At 39.3% G+C, this 14,374-nt stretch overlaps 1 protein-coding gene across 5 annotated transcripts in view; it reads left to right on the top strand.

Moving 5' to 3' along the window:
- Positions 1-14,374, top strand: part of LOC134349699 (F-box-like/WD repeat-containing protein TBL1X) — a 396,148-nt gene that overhangs the window by 101,397 nt on the left and 280,377 nt on the right. Inside the window, exon 1 of one of the 5 annotated variants that reach the window (XM_063054422.1) lies at positions 2,712-2,947. The exons of the other annotated variants lie outside the window; for them this stretch is intronic. The gene's annotated coding sequence lies outside the window, so the exon portion shown is untranslated. Of the gene's footprint in view, positions 1-2,711; positions 2,948-14,374 lie in introns of those variants that run through there. 5 annotated transcript variants of the gene reach the window in all.

Raw genomic sequence — 14,374 nt, 5'->3', positions numbered from 1 at the left:
GACAATATGAAGACAGGTGGAGAGGCAGGTAGTGTTGAGGAAGCAGGGCGTCTGCAGAACAACATGGACAGATTGGGAGAATGGGCAAAGAAATGGCAGATGGAATACAGTGTTGGGAAGTGTATGGTCATTCACTATGGTAGAAGGAATAAAAGAGTACTTATTTTCTAAACAGGAAGAAAATTCAAAAACCCAAGGTGCAAAGGGACTTTAGATTCCTCATGCAGGATTCCCTAAGGGTTAACTCGCAGGTTGAGTTGGTGGTGAGGAAGGCAACTGAAACATTAGCAGTGATTTTTGAGAGGACTAGAATATAAAAGCAAGGATGTAATGCTGAGGCTTTATAAGGTATTGGTGAGGCCTCACTTGGGAGTATTGTGAGCAGTTTTGGTCCCCTTAAGAAAGGACGTGCTGACATTGGAGAGGGTTCAGAGGTGGTTCACAAGAATGATTCTGGGAATGGAAGGGTTATTGTATGAGGCGTGTTTGATAGCTCTGGGCCTGTACTTGCTGAAATTCAGAAGAATCTAATTGAATCCACTTGAATGTTGAAAGGCCTAGATAGAGTGGATGGTGGGGGAGTCTAGGATCAGAGGGTACAGCCTCAGAATCGAGAGATATCCATTTAGGATGGAGAAGTGGAGGAATTTCTTTAGCCAGAAGGTTGTGAATGTGTGGAATTTTTCGGTATAGGCCTCTGTGGAGGTCAGGTCATTTGGTGTATTTAAAGTGGAGATTAATAGGTTCTTGATTAGTCAGGGTGTGAAAGGTTATGGGGGGAAGGCAGGAGATTGGGGTTGAGAGAGGGAATAGATCAGCCATGATCAATTGGTGGAGCAGACTTGATGCTCCTGTGTCTTATGGTCTTATTTGAAATAAACTATATTTCAAATGACGATGTGAAGGATTGTATTGGTCCATATTTTAAATGAAAGTTGCTGCACATTCTGCATTAAAATTTGTGGTTTAAGCTTGTTAAATTTTAGCCCTATCGTGTTTTGAAAATTTGGGATTTAGAGAACAGAAGAGAACTTATGAGGATCATTTCTTTTTTAAATAGTTATTAATTTCATGTGATTCTGTGATGTCAGTTGCTGCAATCTATAGAAACTCACAATGCAAGTTTTGATGAAGAAAGCTGTTTACCATGCAGAAATATATTAAAATTCTAGGAAGATTCACACTGACTTCAGTTCTTTGTGGGAATGGGACCCACTCTCGGGTCTCACGACTGGCCATTATTCGATATACCAAGGATGTGGCCTAGAAGATTAGCACACCTTCGGAGTTTCTGGATTTCGTGGCTCTGGAGGTGGGCAGACTCAAAGTTGGTGCCTCTGCAGGATATCGGTGTGTCGTGAGAGCCAGAAGATCGAAAGCAGCAAGCTGGCTGCTGGCTGTGTGCCCAGAGACCTGAGTTCTTTAGGCACAGAGCTCTGAAAAAGTGACACAACAGACTTTTAACATCATAAGTCAGCGAGATGTTTGTTGTGTCTCCCCTCTTGCTGTGAAACGGAGACACCTCTTTTTTCTGTATTAGGGAGAGAGAGAGCCTGTGGTATATCAAATTGCTGGGTGAACGAGTAGTCTTTGGGGCACTGCAAGTCTGTGTCTTTTTTGATGCCTTGCTGCACACATGAGTGCTTGGTGGGGGGCACTGATGCTTTTTTTGCTGGTGGGGGGGTATCGTTGCTTTGCTGCTGCCTACGCGGGAGGGGGGAGCTGGGGGGCTTTGGGGTTATAACATTAACTGTCATTCATTCTTTGGGGCACGCTGTTTTTGTGGATGGTTGTGAAGAAAAAGAATTTCAGGATGTATTTTGTATACATTTCTCTAACATTAAATGTACGTTTGAAACCTTTGTGATTATTTATTAGTTTTTAATAATTTGTCTGATGCCCACTTTTTATAATTTTATGAGCTGCATCTGACATTAATTTGGATGAGGCTAATGAAATTTGGCATGCCCCTATTAACCTTCACCAATTTTTATACATGAACCGTAGAAAGCATCCTATTTGGATGCATCTCGAGTTGGTATGGCAACTGTGCTGCCCAGGACAGCAAGAAAACCTCTGAATCACATGAACTTTGTAAATAGCTATTCCATTCTTCAGCAACATTTTTCCACATAGATACTTGGTATAGACACAATAGTTTATCTACATAAGATATGGACACTGCCTCACTTGTTTTTAATATACAGTATTTCTCTTTTTGCACATTTTTAAATCTATTCAATAAACATATACTGTAATTGATTTACTCATTATTACTATTTTTATTTTATTTATTTTTTGTCTTCTAGATTATGTATTGCATTGAACTGCTAATGCTAAGTTAATAAATATCACGTCACGCGCCAGTGATAATAAACCTGATTCTAAATTATCTGACATATTTGGGTCTGCACTGTGGCTTTAGGTTAAACCTTTAGTGCTGGATTGCCAGTATACAGATCCAGTAGTATTAGAAGCAGAAATTTACTCCTTACCTACAGGTATCTGGGCTAAATTACATGAGCTTTTCTGGGTACTAATACTGTGACAGATGGTGGGGGAAGGGAAGAATGGTTGCATGGGGGATGGGGTGATCCATTGTGAACTTGCAAACTTCTCTGCTGTGTATCTAACCGCAACAGCTTGTTCATTTGCATTTCTCTTTACAGCATATTTGTAAAATAGCTGCTTCCTGTTAAACTGTAGCAGGAAGATGTTTGTCTTAAATTAGTAAGAGAAAGGTCATAAGGAACGCAGCTGGCAATGTGAGGTATATTTCCTATCATCAACAGTACATGCTATCAACAAACTTAATGCAGTATGTAAACCTCAAAATAACAGTAATGCAGAAGTACCAGAGCCACTTGAGGTACACAGGCAAGGATTGGCAACTCTAACTTGTGCCCGTGCTGTGTACAAAACAACTTTTCAGTTGCCATGGATTTGAGTAAGCCTTTATCAAGCCTGTATTGTTCAATTTTGCATGCACTTTCTTGGATGGATTCCTAGTTAAAGTTAAAATGAAAAAAAACTGTTGGCTTGTGTGTGTGTGTGTGTGTGTGTGTGTGTGTGTGTGTGTGTCTGCCAATGCGTGCACAAGCATCTGCATTTATGCCGAACATGTTACAAAATATAATGCTCATCTTACTCTTTATCTAACAGTTATTGCTGTATTCATGTACAATGGATTCTGGTTAACTGGGACACATTGGCACCAGTACATTTTGGCCCAGTTAAGTAGCAGTCCCAATTAACTGAAGTTTCATGGAAATAGTTTAAAAGGTATTTAAAAAAAAGACAAAATGAAGAACAAATTAAGTATTTAAACGCAGTACAGAACAAATTAGAACAGTACCAATGCTACTGCAGTACTATAAAACTGTATTAGTTCCTAATACTTACCGACTGAGGGATTTATCCATGTCACGTTCTTTTGAATGAAGTGAACAAATCAACCAGACAACACACATAAAAGTTGCTGGTGAACGCAGCAACTTTTATGTGTGTTGCTTGAAATACCAGCATCTGCAGATTTCCTCATATTTGCATTTTTAAGATCAACCCGACACCTAGTGCAGGTAATGGAATACCTTCAAATAGTGTTATCTGTTGTTTGTTTAATATTTCAGTAATATTTGAGTAATATTGTAAATATATTTGATTAAACATACTTTATTTATATAATGCATTGTGGGTTATATGCAAAAGTACGTGAATGACATATGTTATCACGCCACCAGGTAGCAAGCACACATATAGCTAAAGTAAAAACAAAACTAAGACCTGGGCTCCTGTCTTTTTCTTACAATTAATTTTATGTTTTGGAGTTATAAAACATAACACTATTGATGTTTGCATCCTCCAAATCTCATTTTCATTGTAACATTCAAGATGATTGTGGATACCTTCAAATTTTACATAGTTTTTAATTTGTTGAAGGAGTGATGTAGTTTTATTTTCATTCCTGGTCTTTTCTAGCAATTCGAAGCCTGAATGCTTGAAAGCAGAGTGAGCTAAACAATTCTGAATTATTTTACTGCTTGTTTCTCGCCAACTATCAGTGACAAAAATTGCTGCTTTTTGAACATAAACACACACAACTGTTGCTATTTAAAAACTGTTCATTTGAAGCATTGTGTTATGTCTAACAGCCGCATAAATGCATGCTACTGATGCTAGTTAAGAGCTGTTTGGCAACAGTTTCCTGCCCCAATTAAGCAGCATACTGTCCAAAATAAACAAAGGGAATCCCAGCTATTTTCTTGATGAGTTTTTGTTCTTCAAGAGCTGTCCCAAAACAGTGAATGCCCTGATTAACCGATGGCCCAATTAATCAGAATTCACTGTATTTGTAGTTTTCTTTCTTGCAACCTCCTCTTTGTGTAGCAGACAGAAACCCTAAAGTAACAGCTTGGTTGCAGTTAACTGTGGGCACATAGAATCTTTACATGGTTTGTAAATTTTGTGCAAAAACTTTTCCTTTTGTGTAAAAACTTTTCCTTTTGTGTAACATGCATATTCTATGTGGTCAATGTTGAAGTGTTGCTTCAGTATCATCCAGTTTCACTATTTATATCAATATACCTTTCTGTCATGAGTAAAGTTCTTCACGTGACACCTTCATGAATGTATCACAATATGTAAAATGGAAGGTTACAACACAATAAACGTCTGTATTCAATATTTTGTCTGTTTTATCTTTACTTAATAGTTTTAGCAGGATCTTGTGGATGGGATAATTTTTGTACTTGGTTGCACCAGACAAAGCACTATTATTAAGATAAAAAGTACGGATGTGAATAGTAGTGGATAAACAAAACCATGAGTTCTACAAAAGCATATAGGTAATTACAAGTGAATATTACATAATTTTTTTTAGTTGAGAAAATTATAATGAGATACTGATTCATTCTGCTTTAAGGGATAATATCTAGGAGAATACTGTAGAAATTGGAAGTCAGCTGTTTTTTGATACTGAAAAACTCAAAAATTTGGAAACATAGGAATGGACATACAGGTTTCCCCCGCCATCTGAAGGTAGAGCGTTCCTATGAAACGGTTCGTAAGCTGGAATGTTGTAAAGCGAAGAAGCAATTACCATTTATTTATATGGGAAAAATATGTTGAGCGTTCGCAGACCCAGAAATAACCTACCAAATCATGCCAAATAACACATAAAAACTAAAATAATAGTAACATATAGTAAAAGCAGGAATGATATGATAAATACACAGTCTATATAAAGTAGAAATACTTTTCCACAATCATTGCCTGCACTGTCCTCCGTAGCGAAAATCTCACACAAGCGCTGTTGGCAAAAACACTCTCTCCAGTAACCTTTAAGCTATGAAGCTGCCAAATCATACCAAATAACACCTAAAAATACACAGCCTATATAAAGTAGAAATAATTAGAAATAATGTATGTACAGTGTAGGATCACTTACCGGAATCGGGACAGCGCCGAGCACACTGATGATGGTGTGTTAGGCTGAGTCGGAGTTTGGGTGCTGCAGTGGCCCCCACCCTCTGGGCAACGAACCGATACCGATCCGCGAAGAATGCAGGGGTACAGTGGTAGCCAGGAGGCACACAGCACATCCTTAAGAAAAAAGCTAAAATAAACATGCTAATTAATTAGGTGCTGCCTAGCATGTAATTGTTGGCCCAGATCAGAGGCGATTGTCGATTGCATCGCCTCTGATCTGGGCCGACATTTACATGCTGGGTGGCACCTAATTAATTAGCACGTTTATTTCGGCTTTTTTCTTAAAGATGTGCTGTGTGCCTCCCGGCTACCACTGCATTCTCTGCGAATCGGTATCTGTCCGCGGCCCAGGGGTTGGGGTGGTGGGACACGGGGGTGTCATCTCATCATCGTCTGTTTCCATTAGGGTAGACAGGTCATCTTCTCCAATGACTGCCTGCCTCGATGTCGAAGGTCGAGGTTCGTCGTCTGCTGTGGCTGATGTGGAAGGCTTGCTTGACTGCTGAGCCTCACGCATTTTTCTATCATACAGTTCTTTGTAAGCACTCAAACCATCTTGCAAATTTGCCCTAAACCGACGTACCCTTTCAAAATTAAAGTCGTACTTTATCATTGCAGCGAAAATCTCACGCAGTTGCTTCACGTTCAGTTCCTGGACGACTTCACTTTCGCTACTGCATTCGGTTTTGATTGTTATCCTTTCCTCTTCCAATTGTATCAGCTCTTCATCTATCAGATCTTGGTCATGGGATGCCAAAACCTCTTCAACATCATCTTCGTCAACTTCCACAAGCCAAACTCACTTTGTCCTTACTTCGTTCACCATGATTGAAACGCTTAATTATGTCTAGTTTTACGCTAAGTGTAACACCCTTACGAGCTCTTTTAGGCTTTTCTGATACCTTAGAACTCATCTTGCAAATAGCTGCTCACAGGCACGTGTTTAAGCAATGCCAGTGAGAATGCCGTTCTGAATCCGGAGGAGAGCAGCTGCTCGGGGCGCATGCTGCCTTTTTCCGTAACAGTGAAAGCACCTTGTGTTGGCGAAAACAAGTAACTAATGTAGGTCTTTCGTAACAGTGAGGTTTCGTAAAGCGAACGTTTGAAAAGCGGGGGATACCTGTATGTATTTGAAGTAGGAGTATGCTCCTTCAAAGTTCAAAGTAAATTTGTTCTCAAGGTACATATATGTCACCATATAAAACACTTAGATACATTTTCTTGTGGTCATACTCAATAAATCTATAAAAGAAACACTGTAAGACTGCATCAACTGGGCATCAAACCAGTGTGTAAAAGATAACAAAATATGCAAATACAAAAAGAAATGACTAATAATAATAATAAATTAATAAGAAATAAACATCGAGAAAATTAGATGAAGAGTCCTTGAAACTGAGTCCATAGGTTGTGGGAACATTTCAATGATGGAGCAAGTGAAGTTGAGTGAAGTTATCTCCTTTGTTCAGGAGCCTGATGGATGAGTAGTAGTAACTGTTCCTGAACTGGTGTGGGTCCTGTACCTTCTTCCTGATGACAGTAGCGAGAAGGGAGCATGACTTGGGTGGTGGGGGTCCCTGATGATTGATCCCCATCCCCAACTTGCCCCTGGAGCCTATTCTGCCTTTTAATAAGATCATGGCGGAGCTGATTGAATTCTGGATTCAGATTTATTCATCACATGTACATTGAAACATAGTAAAAAGTGTCATTTGCATTAACAATCAACACACTCAAGGATGTGCTGTGGGCAGGCCGCAAGTGTTGCCACACATTCTGTTGCCAACATAACATGGCTACAATGTTCAGCATAACAGCACAAGCAACACCAAAACAAAACAACAGCAAAATAAACTCATTTCCCATCCACCCACCGACTTCCTGTTACACACACAGACAGGCCTCCAACCTTAGGATAGGCCACCTCCGGTCCTTGGCCCTGAGCAGTCAGAGTCACAGACATGGAGCCTCAAACTTCATACTTGGCTCCAAGGCTCACCAATCACTGGTTTGACCTTTGAGCTTCAACTTCCAGCCTCAAACAGACCTTCGACTTTGGTGACCCAGGCCTTCGTGACCCCTTCAGGCCTCGCTTCAATTACATCCTGAATAACACAGTGGTGAATCTCCTTTGCACTCTCACCAGAGCAATAATCTGTTACAGTGTGGCAACCAGAACTAATATTTTATGTTAATGTAATTCTTGTCCCAGAGCACATTTGGCAATATCACTGTTTTCTGCAGTGAGGAAAAGAGCCTGATAAATATACTTGGAAATGGTTTTCAGTTTCTTCCTGTGCAGCGTTCTCATTTCCTCAGCTGTGCTCTCCCTTCAGTCACAACTGGTTCATAAGAGCTTCTTCTGTTGGCACTCACATTCAGTGGTGGCAGCTCAGCCCATTGAAAGCCAGCTGCCCAGGATACCCATGGCTGACTCACAAATTTCATGACACATGCCAGCAATAATAAACCTGATTCTGATTCTAGTAAATCCTCGGCTGCTAGTGTCTGACATTGTCCCTCCCCCTTCTCCCTCTACACTGACCCACTGTCCCCATTTCACTTCTCCCTATCAGCCCATTTAGTCCAACGTCTCCTTCACTCCTCTCTCCTAATCTCTCCTTCACAAATCTGCACTCCTGCCTAACTCTTGTGATCTTTCACTTCCCTCCTTATTAAGAATCTATCTCGTTTTGCTTGTAAAAAAAAATCAAAGGCACCTTTTATTGTCCTTTCAGAAAGCTTTGCACCATCTCTGTATTAAATGGATAACCCTTTATTTCTAAACTCTGACTTTCTAATTTAGGTCCTCCACAAGAAGAATATCTCCTCATCCACCTTATAAAAATTTGGCAGCAGTTTGCATCTGCTGTATAGGATTTCGGTTTGTAAAAAATTTACCATCAATTTCTTTCATTTCTGACAATGTCCCGAAATGCTCAGATGCACTATGCAAGTATGCTCAGCAAATTAATTTGCTTTGCATGATAATAAGTGCATCACTCCCTCAAAGCTTGTGTATATGACCCAGGATGACCTTCAGTTCATAGTTTTGATGAATTTAATTTATCTCAGTCAGGGGAGTGCTATGTGTCTCAAGGGTTAGTCAAGGTTGCTACACCTGATTCACCTGATTGACATCAAAAGACCCTTTATAAATGTGTACAATTGGATGTTTAATCAGGACATTATTAGGCTTGGCTGTGACAACTGTTGTATCTGTCTTGTGCTATTGTGGTCATGCACAACAGAAAATCCATTTTATGTTGAGTGAATAAGATAAGAAAAGGAACCCCAAAGGTGGTGGTACAAGAAAATATTTATCAATTGTTATTTCATTCTTTGCAATACAACTGTTTTAATCAGTTTATACAAGAATGACTTTGAACAGCAAACTATAAAAAACCTCAGACTATTGGAATAATTTATAAAGGTCAGTGATTCACATTAAACATGAGAAAATACTGACAAGTTTTACAAGGCTGATACAACCAATGTTTGGCTATACCTATCAGAAAAGAATGGATCATCATGGTTTCTGTTTTCTTGAAAAGGGAATTTCAAGAGATCTTCAACATCACAAATGATAGACTGGAAGAACAAGAGCAGGAGTCATGATCATAGATAGTTGAAAGCTAGGGATCGAACTTAGAACAAAATTCTTTATCCAAAACAAGTGGCCACCACAGAAAGTAATTAAGGTAAAAAGAATAGATGATTTTAAGGGGAGTTAAATAAACACATCATGGAGGACAGAACAGAGAGTTGGTTTTACTGGATGCAAAAGGATGTGAGAAATCACAAATTGACTAGTTAGACTAAAGATTAGCAAATGGCTAGGAAATTGTAGATGATTGCTTGACTCATTGATGGGCTCCTTGTTATAGATGTATCTTTGTATCAGTTCTCTCCCCACAAAATAGAATGGATCTAAAAATGAAAATCTTAACAGTATGCTTGTGTACTCTTGAAGGATCCTATATCTTGGTGGTCAATTTGCAAGGAAAACAACAGAAAATACTGGAGATGCTTACCAAGTTATTTAGCATTTTGTGGGGATAGAAACAAGTTTAGGATAGATTATGAATATTTTAATTATAGCTGATCTGGCTGAAGGTGGTTAATACAGGGAGATGAATGAGGATAAATGAGGAAAAAATACTGAAAATGCAGTAGTTGTGATGTGCTCAGCACTTTACATCTGTGAAGAGAGAGGTAAAGACCAGAGTGGTGGATCTTGCATCAGAGTTGACAGGATTTGACATGAAAAAGAAGCTGGTTACCTAAAATTGTTGAATTCAGTACTGAGGGCAGTAGACAAAACATCACCCATTGCTTCTCAAGCTACATTTGGTTTTGTTGGAGTAGCCAAAGAAAGGACATCAGCATGTGAATGTGAAGCTGTATAGACAATTAATTTGACAAGCAACTGACAGCTCAATCAAGCTTTACTTTACTTTATTGTCACCAAACAATAGAGTGTACAATCATCACAGCGATATTTGATTCTGCGCTTCATGCTCCCTGGATTACAAATCGATAGTAAATATTAAAAATTTAAATTATAAATCATAAATAGAAAATAGAAAAGGGTGTAAAGTAGTGCAAAAAAAAACCGAGAGGCAGGTCCGGATATTTGGAGGGTACGGCCCAGATCCAGATCGGGATCCATTCAGCAGTCTTATCACAGTTGGAAAGAAGCTGTTCCCAAACCTGGCCATACGAGTCTTCAAGCTCCTGAGCCTTCTCCCCGAGGGAAGAGGGACGAAAAGTGTGTCAGCTGGGTGGATTGTGTCCTTGATTATCCTGGCAGCACTGCTCCGACAGCGTGCGGTGTAAAGTGAGTCCAAGGACGGAAGATTGGTTTGTGTGATATGCTGCGCTGTTCACGATCTTCTGCAGCTTCTTCCGGTCTTGGACAGTACAACTTCCATACCAGGTTGTGATGCGCCCTAGAAGAATGCTTTCTGTGGTGCATCTATAAAAATTAGTGAGGGTTTTAGGGGACAGGCCAAATTTCTTTAGCTTTCTCAGGAAGTAAAAACGCTGGTGGGCCTTCTTGGCAGTGGACTCTACTTGGTTGGACCAAGTCAGGTCATTTGTGATATTGACCCCGAGGAACTTAAGACTTTTGACCTGTTCCACTTGCACACCACCGATGTAAATGGAGTCGTGCGGTCCGCTACTCCTTCTGAAGTCAACAACCAATTCCTTTGTCTTGCTGATGTTGAGGGATAGGTTATTGTCTTCTCACCATGCCACCAGGTTCTTAATTTCCTCTCTGTACTCAAACTCATCATTACCCAAGATACGGCCTACAATTGTGGTGTCATCAGCAAACTTGTATATCGAGTTGGATGGAAACTTGGCTACACAATTATGGATGTACAGTGAGTACAGCAGGGGGCTGAGTACACAGCCTTGTGAGGCACAGGTGCTCAGAGTGATTGTGGAGGAGAGCTTGTCCCCTATTTTTACAGCCTGGGTCCTGTCTATGAGGAAGTTGAAGACCCAGCTGCAGATCTGAGTGCTAAGGCCCAGGTTCCGGAGCTTAGGAATCAGTTTATTTGGAATGGTGGTATTGCAGACTGAATAGAGGTGTTTTACAAAGCAGGCATACAATCTAAATTTGGTTTTTCCAAGTTAGAGAAGACCAATTTGGAGCACTGAACAGAATACACTAAATTGGAAGAAGTACATGTGAATTGGAGATTCACCTTGAAACTCTTGAATTTGAAGATCTGGCGGGTCAGTGAACCCAAGAAGTGACATCAGTGATCTACTTGAGTGTATTAGCTGGCTCAGGAGATTGTAAGACCTATTCTTTCTGTCTGTGGTTGGCATTGAGAGAGATATGTTGGGTGAAAAATACACCATGATTCGGAAAATTTGCACCATTTTACTCCAGAGACAACAGTCGTTAACACGAGGAAATCTGCAGATGTTGGAAATTCATGCAACACACACAAAAAATGCTGGTGAACGCAGCAGGCCAGGCAGCATCTATAGGAAGAGGTACAGTCGACGTTTCGGGCAGAGACCCTTCATCAGGACAACAGTCTAACGACAGTCGTTAGTTGATTTAACTGCATTTCCATTCTGGAAACTGGTATTTGAAATGTTCAAGTGCCTCTGTCTTTTTCCAAATAGTGATCAAAACTGGCAATAAGTTTTAAGTTAATTTTTTGCTCAAAACAGTACAATTCCATTGCAGTGTAAATCCTTAAATTGGTTTGTCAGCAATCTAAATACTTGGTCAGCTGGAACATTAGCAATAATTTACATTTACTTAAGGTAGCCCTTTAAAGTAGCGTCATCTTTCTCTCACTATGACATATCATGTATCAAATCTAGTTGTGAAATGATAATCATTCTTGACATTATCTACTTTTCATCCTAACTCTGTTGTATCTGCAAACAGGAAGAGTAAGCTCCCAGGTATTTAATCATTACTGGATGCCCTTCTCAAACCGATTTTAGATAAAAACAGAACTGAATTTACGATTTATTCGACACAGTTAGCCCCATTACTACTTAAGACACAGTTAGCCCCATTACTACTTAACACCTTTAATTGGATCTTGCAGAGAGGAGAAACTCCACCTTCCTGGAGAGAAGCGATTATTTGTTATTCCTAAAGAGGGTAAAGATAAACTAGAATGTGGCAATTATCGGCCAATTAGTGTTCTTAATTTAGATTACAAACTATTTACATCTATATTAGCGCGCAGATTGGAAAAGCTTTTACCTGGCCTAATCCATTTAGACCAGACTGGATTTATTCAACAAAGACAAACACAGGACAACATAAGGAGAACTCTGCACATATTAGAACAGGTTAATAAGAACGAGACAGAGACAATGGTAGTAGGATTGGACGCTGAGAAAGCTTTTGATTCGGTTAGTTGGGCATTCCTATACAGAGTGTTAGGAAGATTCGGCTTTCAAGAAAGGTTTATTAAAGTAATTCAGACTCTATATGACAGCCCTACAGCCCGAATTAAGATAAATGGGGACCTCTCTGACTCCTTCATTTTAGAGAGAGGCACTAGACAGGGATGCCCAATTTCTCCTCTCCTTTTTGCGCTATATATTGAACCACTTGCCCAACTAATAAGACAGAGCGAAATCGTAAAAGGTATCAAGGTGGCAGGGATTGAACAGAAAATGGCGTTATTCGCAGATGATGTTTTGGTCTATCTGAGTGAACCAGAAAAATCATTTATAGGATTGTTTACACTGTTGGATGACTTTGAGAAAATATCAGGTTATAAAATAAATGTAAAGAAAACGCAGGTTATGTCCCTAAATTATACACCATCCCAAAAAATTGCAGGATACATACGATCTTAAGTGGGAAGCTAAATCATTAAAATATTTAGGAATAACCCTGCCGAAGGATCTTTCAACACTGTCACAGGTAAATTATGGGCCATTAATCTCAGAGATAAAAGCAGATATGCATAGATGGAATCTTATCCCCTTTTAAAGTTTAAATTCAAGGATAAATACTATAAAAATGAATATTCTTCCTCGGTTATTATATCTTTTCCGTACTTTACCAGTGGAGGTGGATGATAATCAATTCAGGGAATGGGACAAATGGATTTCCCGCTTCATTTGGCAAGGAAGGAAACCTAGAATTCGATATAACACCTTACAGTTAGGGAAGGAAGGAGGAGGTATGGTTCTTCCTTGCCTGAGAAATTATTTTTATGCCTCACAGATAACCCCTCTGTTATATTGGTGTAATAGGGAATATAAGGCTAGATGGAAGGAAATAGAATTTGGATTAGTTGACAGTTTTCCTCTTCAGGCCTCAATAGCTGACAAAGGATTGATGGCCCAGTTGGAAAAATTTAATAATGCTTGGATAAATCTTACATTAAAAGTATGGCAGAAGGTGGTTAATTCATGTGGAATTAATAACATGTTAAAACTCTTTAGATGGTGTGCATATGATACCGAATTCCTTCCCAACAGAGGAGATAAAAGATTTGAGCTATGGATAAAGAAAGGTCTTACAACCTACCTCTCATTTATAGATAAAAGAGTATTACAAAGTTTCCAAATCCTGCAGGACAAACATGGCCTAGAACATAATGACTTTTTTAGGTACCTTCAAATACGAAACTATGTTAACCAGAGTTGTAGATATACAGACCTATCAACAGTAGAATTAGAATTTTTCAAGATTCTGAATTCGGCTTGCAGTTCAATACCTAGTAAATCAGTTTCTCGCCTATATAATGCACTCTCCCATGCTAAAAATGTAAATACACTGTATATTAAAGAGAAGTGGGAGAAAGAAGCAGGGTTGGTACTTTTCAGAGGAGGCTTGGGGGAAAATCTGCAGCTTTCAATGGTCCTCGACTAATTCTTTGACTTGGAGAGAACATTGTTGGAAAAACATTATAAGATACTTCAAGACCCCATATCAGGAAAAATATAAAGATACAAATGTGATGTGTTGGAGAAGGTGTGGCTCCAAGGAGGCAAATCATTTTCATATTTTCTGGGATTGCCCTAAATTAAGTCTATTTTGGGAAGGTATTCATAGAACATTAGTTAAGGTACTTAGGTCCCAGATACCTCTGAACTTTGAGACGCTCTATTTGGGGCATGTATTGTTCCTTGAACAGAAGGAAGATATAAAGTTGCTGCAGGCCCTCTTAGCGGCAAGTAAGAAATCAATCACTAGAAAATGGCTAAATCCAATACCACCTACATTAGAAGATTGGTACGAAATTATCTTGGAAATATTTAAAATGGAAAAGTTGACTTACTCCCTGAGAACTCAAAAAGAAACATTTTATCAAATCTGGAATAAATGGATTGAATATATAACCCCAATGCGAGCAGACTTTAGATGACTCTTCTAATGATT

Source organism: Mobula hypostoma, chromosome 7, assembly GCF_963921235.1.
Source record: "Mobula hypostoma chromosome 7, sMobHyp1.1, whole genome shotgun sequence".
Classification (NCBI taxonomy): Eukaryota; Metazoa; Chordata; class Chondrichthyes; order Myliobatiformes; family Myliobatidae; genus Mobula; species Mobula hypostoma.
The sequence above is the reverse complement of the archived record's forward strand: the minus strand, read 5'-3'. Positions and strand labels throughout refer to the sequence as shown.